The 13003-nt window shown below is 40.8% G+C and overlaps 1 non-coding gene across 1 annotated transcript; it reads left to right on the forward strand.

Moving 5' to 3' along the window:
* The first annotated feature begins 12766 nt into the window (after nt 1–12766).
* Nucleotides 12767–12952, forward strand: LOC112815483 (U2 spliceosomal RNA). Its single transcript, XR_003205995.1, has one exon. It is a non-coding gene; the product is annotated as a U2 spliceosomal RNA (small nuclear RNA).
* Nucleotides 12953–13003: the final 51 nt, after the last annotated feature.

The raw sequence follows: 13003 nt of genomic DNA on the forward strand, positions 1-13003 counted from the left end.
AACACAGAGTGACCGGCTGGAGCGTTCCTCACAAAGGATGCTGGCCCCCGGCTCTCGGACCTCGGGCTCCTGTCATGTAGTGGTGATGCCCCTTGACAGTTTCTTAGGGATGGGCCAGGGTCAGTCAAATTTCATGCACAGTGGGAACTCAGTGGTGTGCGGTCCCTTCCCCCCAGGTCAGCTACGAGACACTCGTGATTTGCCTCGGGTGCCGGGGGAGGGGGCGCACCACGTAGCTACATGGGAAGGGGGTGAGAACTGTCCACTTGTATTTTTTTTTAATTTTTTAAAAAGATTTTATTTATTTGAGAGAGAGCACATGAGAGGGGAGAGGGGCAGAGGGAGAAGCAGACTCCCTGCCGAGCAGGGAGCCCGATGCGGGACTCGATCCCGGGACTCCAGGATCATGACCTGAGCCGAAGGCAGTCGCTTAACCAACTGAGCCACCCAGGCGCCCTGAGAACTGTCCACTTTTAAAGTGCAAGTAGATATGCATCTTTTATGAGGTTTGAACAAAAACCCCATTGTGTGTGAATGTGTAAGTACCCCAAACCTGATCATCTAACAAGCATTTCTCGATCACCTGTGTGCCAGATCCTGGGCTATGGGCTGGAGATGCATCAATGAACACACACACACACACACACACACACACACACACACACACACCCCTAAGTCACAGGGATGTACTGTACACCATGATGACTATAGTTAATAATACTGTGCTGTAAATTTAAAAGTTGCTGAGAGTAGATCTTAAAAGTTCTCATCACAAGAAAAAATGTTTAATTCCAATCTATGTGTGGAGATGGATGTTAATTAGACATATTTTAGTGATTTTATATACATATATAAAATCATTGTTGTACACCTAAACAAATACAATGTTACATGTCAATTATATTTCAATAAAATAAAGAATAATACCACGATGTTCACTATAATTACTTCTATTGAATGGGTATTGAAAGTTCTAGACAGTGTAATATAAGAGAAAGAAATTACAGACATAAGCTCTTTAAAAGAAGAAATGAAATTTATTGCAGGTGATATCATGATTTAGATTGAAAACACAAAAATTCTACAGACAAGGGACTTCTCCTATCAAATATCAGCAATTATACAAAATCATAATCATTAAGACAATGCGCATGGATACAGTATGGGTGCAAGGATAGTTATATCAAATAGGCATTGGCTAGTGGACTAGAATAATAAGCCCCAAATCAAACCTACATGTGTGTATAACTTTGGTATTTCACAGTTTATATAAAAATCAACTCCAAAAACATGGTATTGTTGGAGGAGGTCATCAAGAGAATGTGACCACTGGTTGATCCTCAAGCTGGACCTGGGCAACTTGACAACTGGCAATGTAAAGGACACAGCCTTGAGAGAATAAGATGTTGTTGAGACCCTCTGGACTGAGTATGTAACTGAGCCCAGTTAAGGCCTCTATAAAGACTTTTAAGGATGGATGTGGAGACCTACTTATTTTGTGGCCACCCAAGACAAGCCTCACATGTAAGTTCCCTTGTTTATTTAACCTGACAACCAATCTAGAGCGATCTGCCTCTTTCTTTGGTCTCTCCTTGCCCTCTATATGGGGCCCAGTTTTAAATTTCACCTGGGGAATGCTCAAGGTTGCAAATAACGGAATAAAATAGAATATCATTCAGCCTTTAAAAGAAAGGCAATGCTGGCACATGCTATAACAAGGATGAACCTTAAGGATATTGTGATAAATAAAATAAGCCAGTTGCGGGGTGCCTGGTGGCTCAGTTGGTTAAGCGTCTGCCTTCAGATCAGGTCATGATCTCAGGGTCCTGGAATCAAGCCCCACATTGAGCTCCCTGCTCAGTGGAGAGTCTTGATTCTTCCTCTCCCTCTGCCTCTGCCCCCCACTTGTGCTTGTGCTTTCTCTTTCTCTCTCTCTCAAATCAACCAATCTTTAAAAAAAAAAATAAGCCAGTCACAAAAGGACAAATGTTGTAAGATACTATATATACATTTTTTAAAAATTGCTATCATCTCTAGTAACAATATTTGCTTCTTCCTCCCAATTATATTGATTGTTGTGTTTTCTGACATCACATCATGGATTAATGTATTGATAAATATTTGGGGTAAAAATAAAAATAGTTGGTTTTCCATTGATTTGGTTTGGTTCTTCCTTTCAATGGGAAGTCTCTCAGGCCCTGGTTTGAGTACTTAAGCTGGCCCAGCAGTCACTATGTCTCAAAGTGGCCAAAGGACTTTTAAGATCTGAAAATGACTTTTAAAAAGGAAACCAATTGGTGGCACCTGCTTAAGATTTCATCCAAGGGTAAAGCACAATCTGTTCCCCAGTTGGGACTTTACTATAGTGAATGGGTAAGAATAAAGTTGTTTCTCTTTTTGACAAAGCCCTGGATGGGCTCTGATTCCTAATGCACTTCCCTCAATGCAGGGGGATTCAACAACAATGTTCTGGCCTTCGTGTCTGCCATTGAGGAGATCAATAGGAATCCCCTTTGGTTAAACCACACAATTTTAGGATATCATGACTACAATGCCTACCACGGTAATCAAAGCAATTTGGAGAGCACCCTGATGTGGCTTACAGGAAGGGGAAAGACTGTACCCAATTTTATCTATGAGAAACAGAATAGGTTCATGGCCATCACTTTAGGAACAGCATAAGCCATTTTTGCACAGATTTGGGGTAGGTGGAGGAAAGACACTATTGGAATTGTACAAATCCCCACAGGTTCACTTGAAGGTAGGTTGGAGAGAGGAAGGGATGAAGTGTTTCCTCAGTACTATGCTCTTGCAGCTTAACAGTGTATGTAGGAACTAGACCTATGCAACTTTTCCCAGGGAACAACTAGAAAACACTGTATTCTTGATGTGGGGAGCCCTTTATGTAAGCTAGAGATGAGATGTTAGGGGATAAAACAGAAAAACCAAGCATTACTGATTTAAATAAGTATCAATGACTTCCAGGAAAACTGCTTTCCTGGAGTTACCTGGAGTTACCTGAGTTTTTTAGGTAACTCTTAGAAGAAAAACAGATAATGAAATAGGAACATTTTCTCCCTTAATTCTTTTTGCTAATCACCTTCCTGAAATTCTATACATTTTTCCTGGAGTTCTTATAGGTGATTGTCTGGTGATGTTACTACCTACAATGTTCCCCACTGCATTATTAACAGTAGTTGAAAAATGGACCCTGCTTTTCCCTTTTCATTCAGATCACCTGTGATTTTTGTCACTTTCTGATTGCCAAAGGTCAGTTTTCATCTCTGTTTTTGATGGCTTTCACGGATGTTTCTTTGGCCCTGGGCATGATGGCATTATCACTGCAGTTTAGCTGTACCTGGCTGGGCCGTTTGCCTCAGATGTTATGAAAGATGAGCAGGTTCTCTTGATTTAAGGGAGGAGATGGTTAGGAGCAATATCTGTACAGCTTTACCAGGTATGCCTGAATTACTGAGTGATTCCAATTATTGTTATAATGAACTTCACTTCCAGAGTCATAGATTCACCAACCAATGTTGGTTGTTTATGGGGACATCAGTACACTAATAGGCTCCATACAGCTGCACTGAACACTATAACAATATGAGAGGTGTAGATTATGACTGCATTGTGGGATTTCCCTACCAGCAAGAAAGAGTTCATGCCATTTTCAAAGGGACTCTTTTTCATGTCTGAACCATGACACTCCTGGTTTAAACATTTCTATAGACAGCTGATCCTTCTAAATACACAGATTTTTTTCCTTGGCGGAATCACGGCCTTTCTGTTTCCAGTGCTATTTTTTTTCTGGTTTTGACCGTGAAGCTTTAGAGCGATGTTCACTGGCTGCTTCCTTGAGGATTATGCCTTTGTACCCTTTACACAGGACCATTGTGGATGCCAGTTACATGGTCTACAATGTCCTTCATTAGATGCTCCTCATTGAAACAGAAGTACACTATGTGGAGAATGCTGAGAGTTTACAGTTTGTTCCCTGATAGGTAATGATTCCTATTATTTTCTGTAGCCCCAAGTCTGTAATTTATGGGGTACATGATCCTCACTGTGAAGTCCTGAAAAGTTCAAAGAGCTCAGGTAAAAATAGGTTGATGTCCTCTCTCCAGTGTTACAGTTGTATCCACACATGTTTTACAATGTAAAAAGTTCCCAAGAACATGAGTAGCTTTAACTTAATTTCATTTATGTTGGAATTTTCATCAAACAGAAGGTATCACTGGTTGGAGCAATTTTTGTAATGGAGGAGTCGCTGCCCAGTGTAGCCAAAACTTCTTTTCCCAATGTCATTAATTTCCCAATCCTACTATGATGTCTTTAAATGACTCTACAAAAAAATTGAGTCCTTTGAACTCTTCTGTGGAAACAACTCTGTGGACCAATTTCCATACTTTACCTCACTATACCATCAGTGATAGTTATGGCCTTCTCCAGTTATAGATGATGAAATTGAAACTAAAAGAAGTAATTCAACTAACTCAGGACCATAGGCCCAAGTCACAGGTTTGCCTGGGTTTCAAATACAGGTTTTTAATGAAGCCACTCTACATTCATAGATTACACATGGTCCTGGAGCATTAGAGTACATGGCATTTCAGTTAACACATAGATATAAATTTAATGTCTCATTTTCATGTGTTGATATGTACCATTTTAGTTTACCATGCATTTATTATGTTGTCTCATTTGACTTTCACAAAATTGTAATGGAAATTGTAGATATTATGGATACTAGATATTTTTACACTTCAGTTTGCTGGAAGTAAGTGAACATGAATTGGTGTATCAAATAAAATATTACAAAGCTATGTCTCAATCTTAAATGTTTTGCTTTCCTCAGTTCATTTTCCTCTACAAATTATGCATTTCTTTTTAGCTCCACTTCCTCTGAGGAAGAACTATTTTAATAACAGCACTGTTCACCTGGCTCCTTAGAAGAAAAACGTATATGGAACAGTAGGATATTCTGAACGATAAGAATTTTCCTGCTGGACTGACTTGTTTACTGAAAATAGGACAGTTTGTACTCCAGGCTCTTCATAGGCAAGATTTTGTATTCCAGGGGGGAGGACAGAGTGAGCTGTTGGGTTTACTGGAGTTGGATACCATTTTAACATTTAAATGATATTTTACATAGGTACTGGAACAGAGTTTTGCCATTAAGTATAATTTTATTCCCTTTTGCCACATTCCAAGGTCCACAATTTTGCCTCTGTGGGCTTCAACCTTGACATTTTCTTCTATGCTATCTTACATTCATTCATTCATTTATTTATTATTTATTTATTTATTTGACAGAGAGAGAAACAGCGAGAGAGGGAACACAAGCAGGGGGAGTGGGAGAGGGAGAAGCAGACTCCCCACTGAGCAGGGAGCCCGATGCGGGGCTCGATCCAAGGACCCTGGGATCATGACCTGAGCCGAAGGCAGACGCTTAACGACTGAGCCACCCAGGTGCCCCTATCTTACTTTCCACTAAGTCTCTCTTCAGGTGTATGTAAATTGCTGGTACTTCATCCTTGGAGTTCTTAATTTTGCTGATATATTCAGTCATGTTTTCCATTTGTTCCTTTTAACTTTTTATATAAATGCAACAAGCATACAGAAAAATGAACATATTATAAAACAGCTCACTGAACTGTTATAAAGTTAATGCACCCACATAATCAGCACCAGATCAAGAAACAGAAAATTGCCAGCACCTGAAGTTCCATTTGTGCTCCCTCTGGTCACTATCCTCAAAAGATAAAAGCATGAATGAGTTTCACCTAGTTTGTATTTTCTTTTTTTAAAATTTTTATTATTTATTAATTTTTTAAATTTAAATTCAATGAATTAACATATAAAGTATTATTTGTTTCAGGAGGTCTGTGATTCATCAGTCTTATATAATACCCACTGCTCATTACAACACATACCCTCTCCAATGTCCATCACCCAGTTACCCCACATCCCACCCCTCTCCCCTCCAGCAACCCTAAGTTTCCTAAAATTAAGAGTCTCTTATGGTTTGTCTCCCTCTCTGATTTCATCTTGTTTCATTTTTTCCTCTCTTCCCCTATGATCCTCTGCCTTGTTTCTTAAATTCCACATATCAGTGAGATCATAAATGCCAACATCTGTCATTTCCTGACTTGTTAATTTTAGCCATTCTGACTGGTGTGAGGTGGTATCTCATTGTGGTTTTGATTGGTATTTCCCTGATGCCGAGTGATGTGGAGCACTTTATCATATGTCTGTTGGCCATTTGTGTGTCTTCTCTGCAGAAATGTCTGTTCATGTCTTCTGCCCATTTCTTGATTGGATTATTTGTTCTTTGGATGTTGAGTTTAATAAGTTCTTTATAGATTTTGGACACTAACCCTTTATCTGATACATCATTTACAAATATCTTCTTCTCCCATTCTGTCGGTTGTCTTTTGGTTTTGTTGACTACTTCCTTTGCTGTTCAAGAGCTTTTTATCTTGATGAAGTCCCAATAGTTCATTTTTGCCTTTGTTTCCCTTGCCTTTGGAGACGTGTCTAGCAAGAAGCTGCTGTGACCAAGGTCGAAGAGGTTGCTGCTTGTGTTCTCCTCAAGGATTTTGATGGATTCCTGTCTCACATTTAGGTCTTTCATCCATTTTGAGTATACTTTTGTGTATGGTGTAAGGAAATGGTCCAGTTTCATTCTTCTGCATGTGGCTAGTTTGTATTTTCTTTAATTAGAATTGCACAACATGTATTTCTGTGTATCTGGGTTTCCAAGCAACACTGTAAGTCAGTCTCTGGTTGTTTTTGTTTGTTTGTTTGTTTGTTTTGATTCTCCTTCTGTTATTACCCCACAATATCCATTCTATTGTTGATGGATATCTGAGTAGTTCCCAATTTAGGGCTATTATAAATAGTAATGCATTGGCCATTCTAGCAAGCACCTTTTTGGTAAAAGTATATATGCATTTCTATTTGAGATATATACCTATATATACACATGGGACATAGGGAATGCATATTCTCAGTATTAGTAGATAGTGGAAACACTCTTCCAAAGTGGTTATATCAACTTACACTCCACAAGTGTAAGTTGCTTTACATCTTCACTGGCATTCCCCTACCTGTATTTTATATATATTCATGTTATCAACTCTGGTTGGGATGTACTAGTATCTCACTGTGCTTTTAATTTGCATTTTCCTGATGACTAACCAAATTGAACATCCTTATTCTAGTTACACATCTATATTATTATTATCATTAATTATAGGTTAGTTAAATCTATATTAGCTATTTGAATATCTTCCTTTGTGAATGGTTCATTTTCTTTTGCATTGCCTGTACTTTTCCTATTAACTTGTAGGGGTATGTAATATATTCCATGTACAAGTCCTTTGCCAGATATATAAATTGAAAATTCCTCTTTCCATTATATGGGCTGCTCTTTTATTCTACTAATGTTGTCTTTTATATATATATATATACTTCTTACCTTAGCACAGTATATTCTCCACGATTATTTTTGTGTTCTGTTTAAGAAATTTTTGCCTATTCCAAATTCATGAAGATGATCTCTTATGGTTTCTTCTTCAATTGTTTAAGTTTTCACATTTATCTTTCATTTGTTTGGAAAGAAGTTATATGTAGGACATTATATGGCAATTTAGATATATTTCACTTCCACATAAAATTCCTAAGGGACAGAGATAAACACACGACCTAGCAGACCCAGGTTTATGGCTAGGAATGCTCTCAGAAAAAGGGAATGACATCACCAAGTTGACTTGGCTCAGGTCCACATACAGACAGGAATGTAAAAGTGGTAAAACTGCTGTGATCCCAAAGCCAGATGGCACAAAATAGTAGCCTGTTGTCCAAAAGAGCATTAGGCAAACTAGCAGCCATTTGGTAGAACCCAAGGGTAATAGGTAGAGGCTTTTGTAGGGGCACACAAGTCCCTTATGTGTGCAAAGGGGAGGTGTTTCTCAGCAGCGGCCTTGGCCTAAGCAGCATCCTAAAGCCTCCAAAAACATATGCTGCCTGGAGATACCTGAACTGGCTTCATCCTCTACTGAAATCTGACTGATGCTCTCTGCCATCTAGGAGTACTGATAACACATATCCTCAAACCCCAGAAAATGAAACTAAAGAAACACTGTTTTATAAGATAGGAAAAGACAACGAATGGTGATTTTCAGAGTCCAACCAATGATAATAACCTTGTCTTTTATGACTTGGTTTTGATTTTCTTTCAGAATAAAGACCAGATTTACCAATGGTGAACTAAAAAGGGCACTTTTGCTAAAAGGGATAAAAGTTGATACTGTAATGTTTTATGTGTCAACACTGCTATTTGCTGTAAAGTTCCCTATGATCTCCAGGATAGAGATGGTAGGAACTGTAAAAACTAGTTGGCCAAAAGTATACTTCTAGTGTGGTGGTGAAATGGAGCAGGTCAATACCCAGTCCTGGTCAAATAGCAGATTTGTTAGCAAAATAAATGTTTTTTAACCTGTAGGTTTTAAAGTAATATTATGCAGCAGCAGATAACAAATACTCTAGCATAAGATGACATGCCCTTTCCTCCATTCCAGAGGAGTCTATTATTGTATGAAGCATGAATTCGGTTCTTAAGTTCAGATACTTATGTATTTTTAAAATTGGGGTAAAATACACAACATAAAATTTACTATCTTAACCATTTTTAAGGGTGCAGTTCAGGGTCACCAAGTACATTCACATTGTTGTGCAACTATCAGCACCATCCACCTCCAGAACTGTTTTCATCTTGCAAAACTGAGACTCTATACCCATTTAGCAGGAACTCCCCATTGTCCCCCCATCACCACCCCATCACTGGCACCCACTATGCACACAGTCTTTTTATGACTGGCTTATTTCACTTAGCATAATGTTTTCAAGACGTATCCATTTTGTGGCATGTATTAGAATTTCCTTCCTTAAGGCTGAATAATATTCCATAGTATATATACACCACATTTCATTTATCCATCCATCCATTGAGGGACACCTGGGTTGCTTCCATCCTTTAGCTATTATGAATAATGCTGCTCTAAACATGGATGTACAAATATCTCTCTTAGTCCCTGCTTTCAGTTCTTTTGGGTATATACTCAGAAATACAATTGCTGCATCTTATGGTAATTCTATTTTTAATATTTTGAGGACAGCCATACTACTTTCCTTAGCAACTGCACATCACCTTCCTACACACAGTGCACAAGACTTCCAATTTCTCCACATCTTCACTTGTTATTTTGTTTTTTTTTTAAAGTAGCCTCCTAATGGGTGTTAGGTGGTTGAGACAGTTGTATTTTTAATTACTGTAAACTTTTCTCCATCAACAAAATGAAAAGGGAACCAACAGAATGGGAGAAAATAATTGCAACTCGTGTATCTGATAAAGAACTCATACAACTCAATAGCATAAGAAACAAACAAACAATCTAATTTAAAAAATGGGGAGAAGAATTGAATACTTTTTCCAAAGAAGAAATCTAAATGGCCAACATTAGGTTATTACACGCAGAATGCGAAACATGCACAGAGACGAAGAACTGTCTTCATCAAAGTACTGCAAGAGACTCACAGACACTCTTGCCTGAACACAACTCCGCTACACAGACAATCCCACCCATATCCCATGTGGCCCCCGAGACAGACACAATCACCTAGATTTTGAAACCTGGGATAAACGTACATACGCCCAGAAATAACGAACCCTAACTGACCTCCAAGAGACACCACACAGCCCAGACCCTCTGCACCCTTCCCCTACTTTCTTTTTCCCTTTAGAACTTACCACCGTTCCATACACCTGGTATTTCACGTAGGTGTCCTTAGAATTTCAGCTCCAAGTGGGAAGAGATAATCCCTCTGTCTCAATCACTTTGAAATCAACAGCACTCAGTTCAAAGCCTAAATGCTTACTGAAAGGTCAGGTTCACGCAGACACACACACTTTCCCCGGGGGGCTTTTACAATTTATCCCAACACGCAGGGGCTCACATCCACTGGATCTGCCCGGAGTGAAGGGTTATGTTCCCCATGCCAAATAGAACAGGGTTCCGCTGGTCCCCAAGGGAATTCCCAAAGGATCCTTCGGCTGACCTGCTGGAAAAAGGCGATCACACTGCAGAACCCTCACAGTGCACAAAGCCCGCCTGCACCCACCCTAGCTGGTCTCCACGACCTGTGGCGGGGGGTGGTGTCGTCAGCCTCTGGTACCCAAGAGCCTGCGACCCCGACACTCAAGAGCCGACAACCTCCAGGGCCTCGCTGTGCTGTAGATTTCTGCGAGGCCTTCCACGCTGCATGTTGGGAACTCTGAGGAGGCTCTTACTCTAAACTACATTTCCGCCAAGGACGTGGGATCCGCGGTGGCTCGCGGTCGGGAAGTGACTCCGGTGTGCAGCGAGAAGGGTTCTGCAGATTCGACCGGAGCCGTTGAGGTGTTTGGAACCGAGGAAGCCCGCGGCGTTGACAGCGCATGCACGACGCTGCCCGCCTAGTACGTGGGAACAGTGGGTGTGAGTGGGTGCGCATGCGCATGGCTGTGGGCGCCGCGCTCTCCCGAGTACATCGCACACGTGGTGGGTGTCGAGGCTGTGATCGATTCGAAGTCGAGGTTGCCTGGCTGGTAGTAGTGTGCTGAGTTCACTGGGGAGCCGTTGCTCTGGACAATGAATGTGAGTCACCGTGTCACACTTTCCCCGGACTCTCATTGCAGCCATGTGGAATTTCTGCGGGGCGGTGAATGGTGGAGCACGTCCAGTGTCCATCAGTAGCGAAGATTTGCCGCAGTGCGGATCAGAGTTGGGTTTGACCCCGAGTTGTCAGGTAGCCTGAACTGAGTTGCAGATGGCCTCAGGACAGGACTGAACGTGTATGCCCACCCCGCCCCCACCCCGAGGATCCCCTTGAGAATGCTCTGGAATTACTTTTAAATCTTAAGCCACAGCATTCCCAGAGTTCTGGCCCCAGGAACATGGTGTAAACCTAGAGACACATTGCTGGTTCCCTCTCACTTCCCTCAGGTAATGTGACTGAGGTGTGGACAGCTGTGACCCTGCAGTGTTTGCTAACTTCACATGAGTTCCAAGAAAGGCCTGATGGGTCACAAGTCTCTAGGAGGTGGAAAGCACTATTGTTACTCACCTAAAAATCAAGGTGTGGATGAGTTTAATTTCCCTTTAGTTCATAAGGTATTTTTGTTTCTTTGTTTTCTAATAATTTATTTTTAAGAGTGAAACTGGCCATTGTAAGTATACTTCTGTGAGTTGTCAAATTCATACTTGTACTACCATAGTCAAAATACAGAACACTCCATCCTCCCAAGAAAACAACCTCTTAGTGGCCATTTGTAGACAAACTCCCCCCACGCTTAATCTATTCTAGTTCCTTATACCTTTACTTTTCCCAGAATGTCATAAAAACGTAGTCTCTTGAATACTGTCTTTATTTTTTAAAAGATTTTATTTATTTTGAGAGGGAGAGAGGAGCAGGGGGAGGGACAGAGGGAGAGGGAGAAACAGACTCCTCCCCGAGCAGGGAGCCCAAGGTGGGGCTTGATCCCAGGACTCTGGGATCATGACCTGAGACAAGCCAGATGCTTAACCAACTGAGTTACCTAGGTGCCCCTTGAATACTGTGTTTAAAATTTAATGTTACATCTTGAAAATTGTGTAATTATACTTGTCCTCCAAAATTGTTGTGAGATTTCAAATTTCCAACAGTGCCCAGTACAGGTGATGGCACACATTAGGCCCTCAAAATAGAGAGGCTCCATTATCTTATGCACTATTATTGGGTGCATAAGCTTACACAGGACCCTGCTTCCATGCCTAACTTCTGTCACTTGTACAATTGGAAGGAGGTTGAGAGAAGTGATCAAATGAAGTAATAAGGATCATGAAATAACACTAATCTCTGCTGTGCTGTGAAAACAAGAGTAAACATGGAGAAACCGATGAAGACCAGACTTCATTTGCTTTTTAATTAAACACAATACTGTTTTTCTTTCCTAATATGTATTGGAAGTCTAAGCATGTGGAAAGAATACCTGTAACAAGCCAAATGGACATTTTGGGCTTTGTGGATTATTAAAACAAAAGCTTACACATTCTCCTGCTATAAATAGTTATTAAAATTTTCCCTAGGGGCACCTGGGTGGCTCAGTCAGTTAAGCGTCTGCCTTCGGCTCAGATCATGAGCTCAGCAACCTGGGATGGAGCCCTTCATCAGGCTCCCTGCTCAGCGGGGAGTCTACTTCCTCCTCCCCCTGCTCTTGGCCTATGGGCTCTCTCTCCCCCTCTCAAATAAATAAATAAAATCTTTAAAAAATTTCCCTATGTGAGGTTGTCTAATAAATTGGGATGTCACACAAAAGAATGTCCATAGTCTGCACTTACTTCACTTATTCCTTGGGTAGTTCTCCCTTTTACCACCCATACCTCTCTTTGCTTTTATTAGGAAATCATAGTCGACTTGCATAGATATTGTTCTGCTCATCGAGGGGTTAGAACTGTGTGAATAATCGGGGTGCCTGGGTGGCTCAGTCATTGTCTGCCTTTGGCTCAGGTCATGATCCCAGGGTTCTGGGATCCAAGCCTGCATCGGACTCCCTACTTGGCAGGAAGCCTGCTTTTCCCTCTCCCACTCCCCCTGCTTGTGTTCCCTCTCTTGCTGTGACTCTCTCTGTCAAATAAATAAATAAAAATCTTAAAAAATATATGTGTGGATAACCATAAAGCTTTCTATCACTTCTTGGCCTTTTGGCTAAGATCAAGTGTAGTATCTGTTCTTATCAGCTTAATATCTGATATGTGCTCTGAGGACAATATATTAAGTTGGATTTTTGGAACAGGGAGATGGAATAGGAGCTTGCTCCTTCCACTCCACGTATCGACCTGGTATTGCAGTACTTCTAGGAAGTAGAAGTAGTAGTAGGTGCATCCCAGCCTAATTAAAGGTTCAAAAAAGAGAGAGAGAGAAA

The sequence above is a fragment of the Callorhinus ursinus genome, unplaced genomic scaffold (genome assembly GCF_003265705.2).
Source record: "Callorhinus ursinus isolate GAN/ISIS: 27379988/994484 unplaced genomic scaffold, GSC_fseal_2.0 scaffold77, whole genome shotgun sequence".
Lineage (NCBI taxonomy): Eukaryota > Metazoa > Chordata > Mammalia > Carnivora > Otariidae > Callorhinus > Callorhinus ursinus.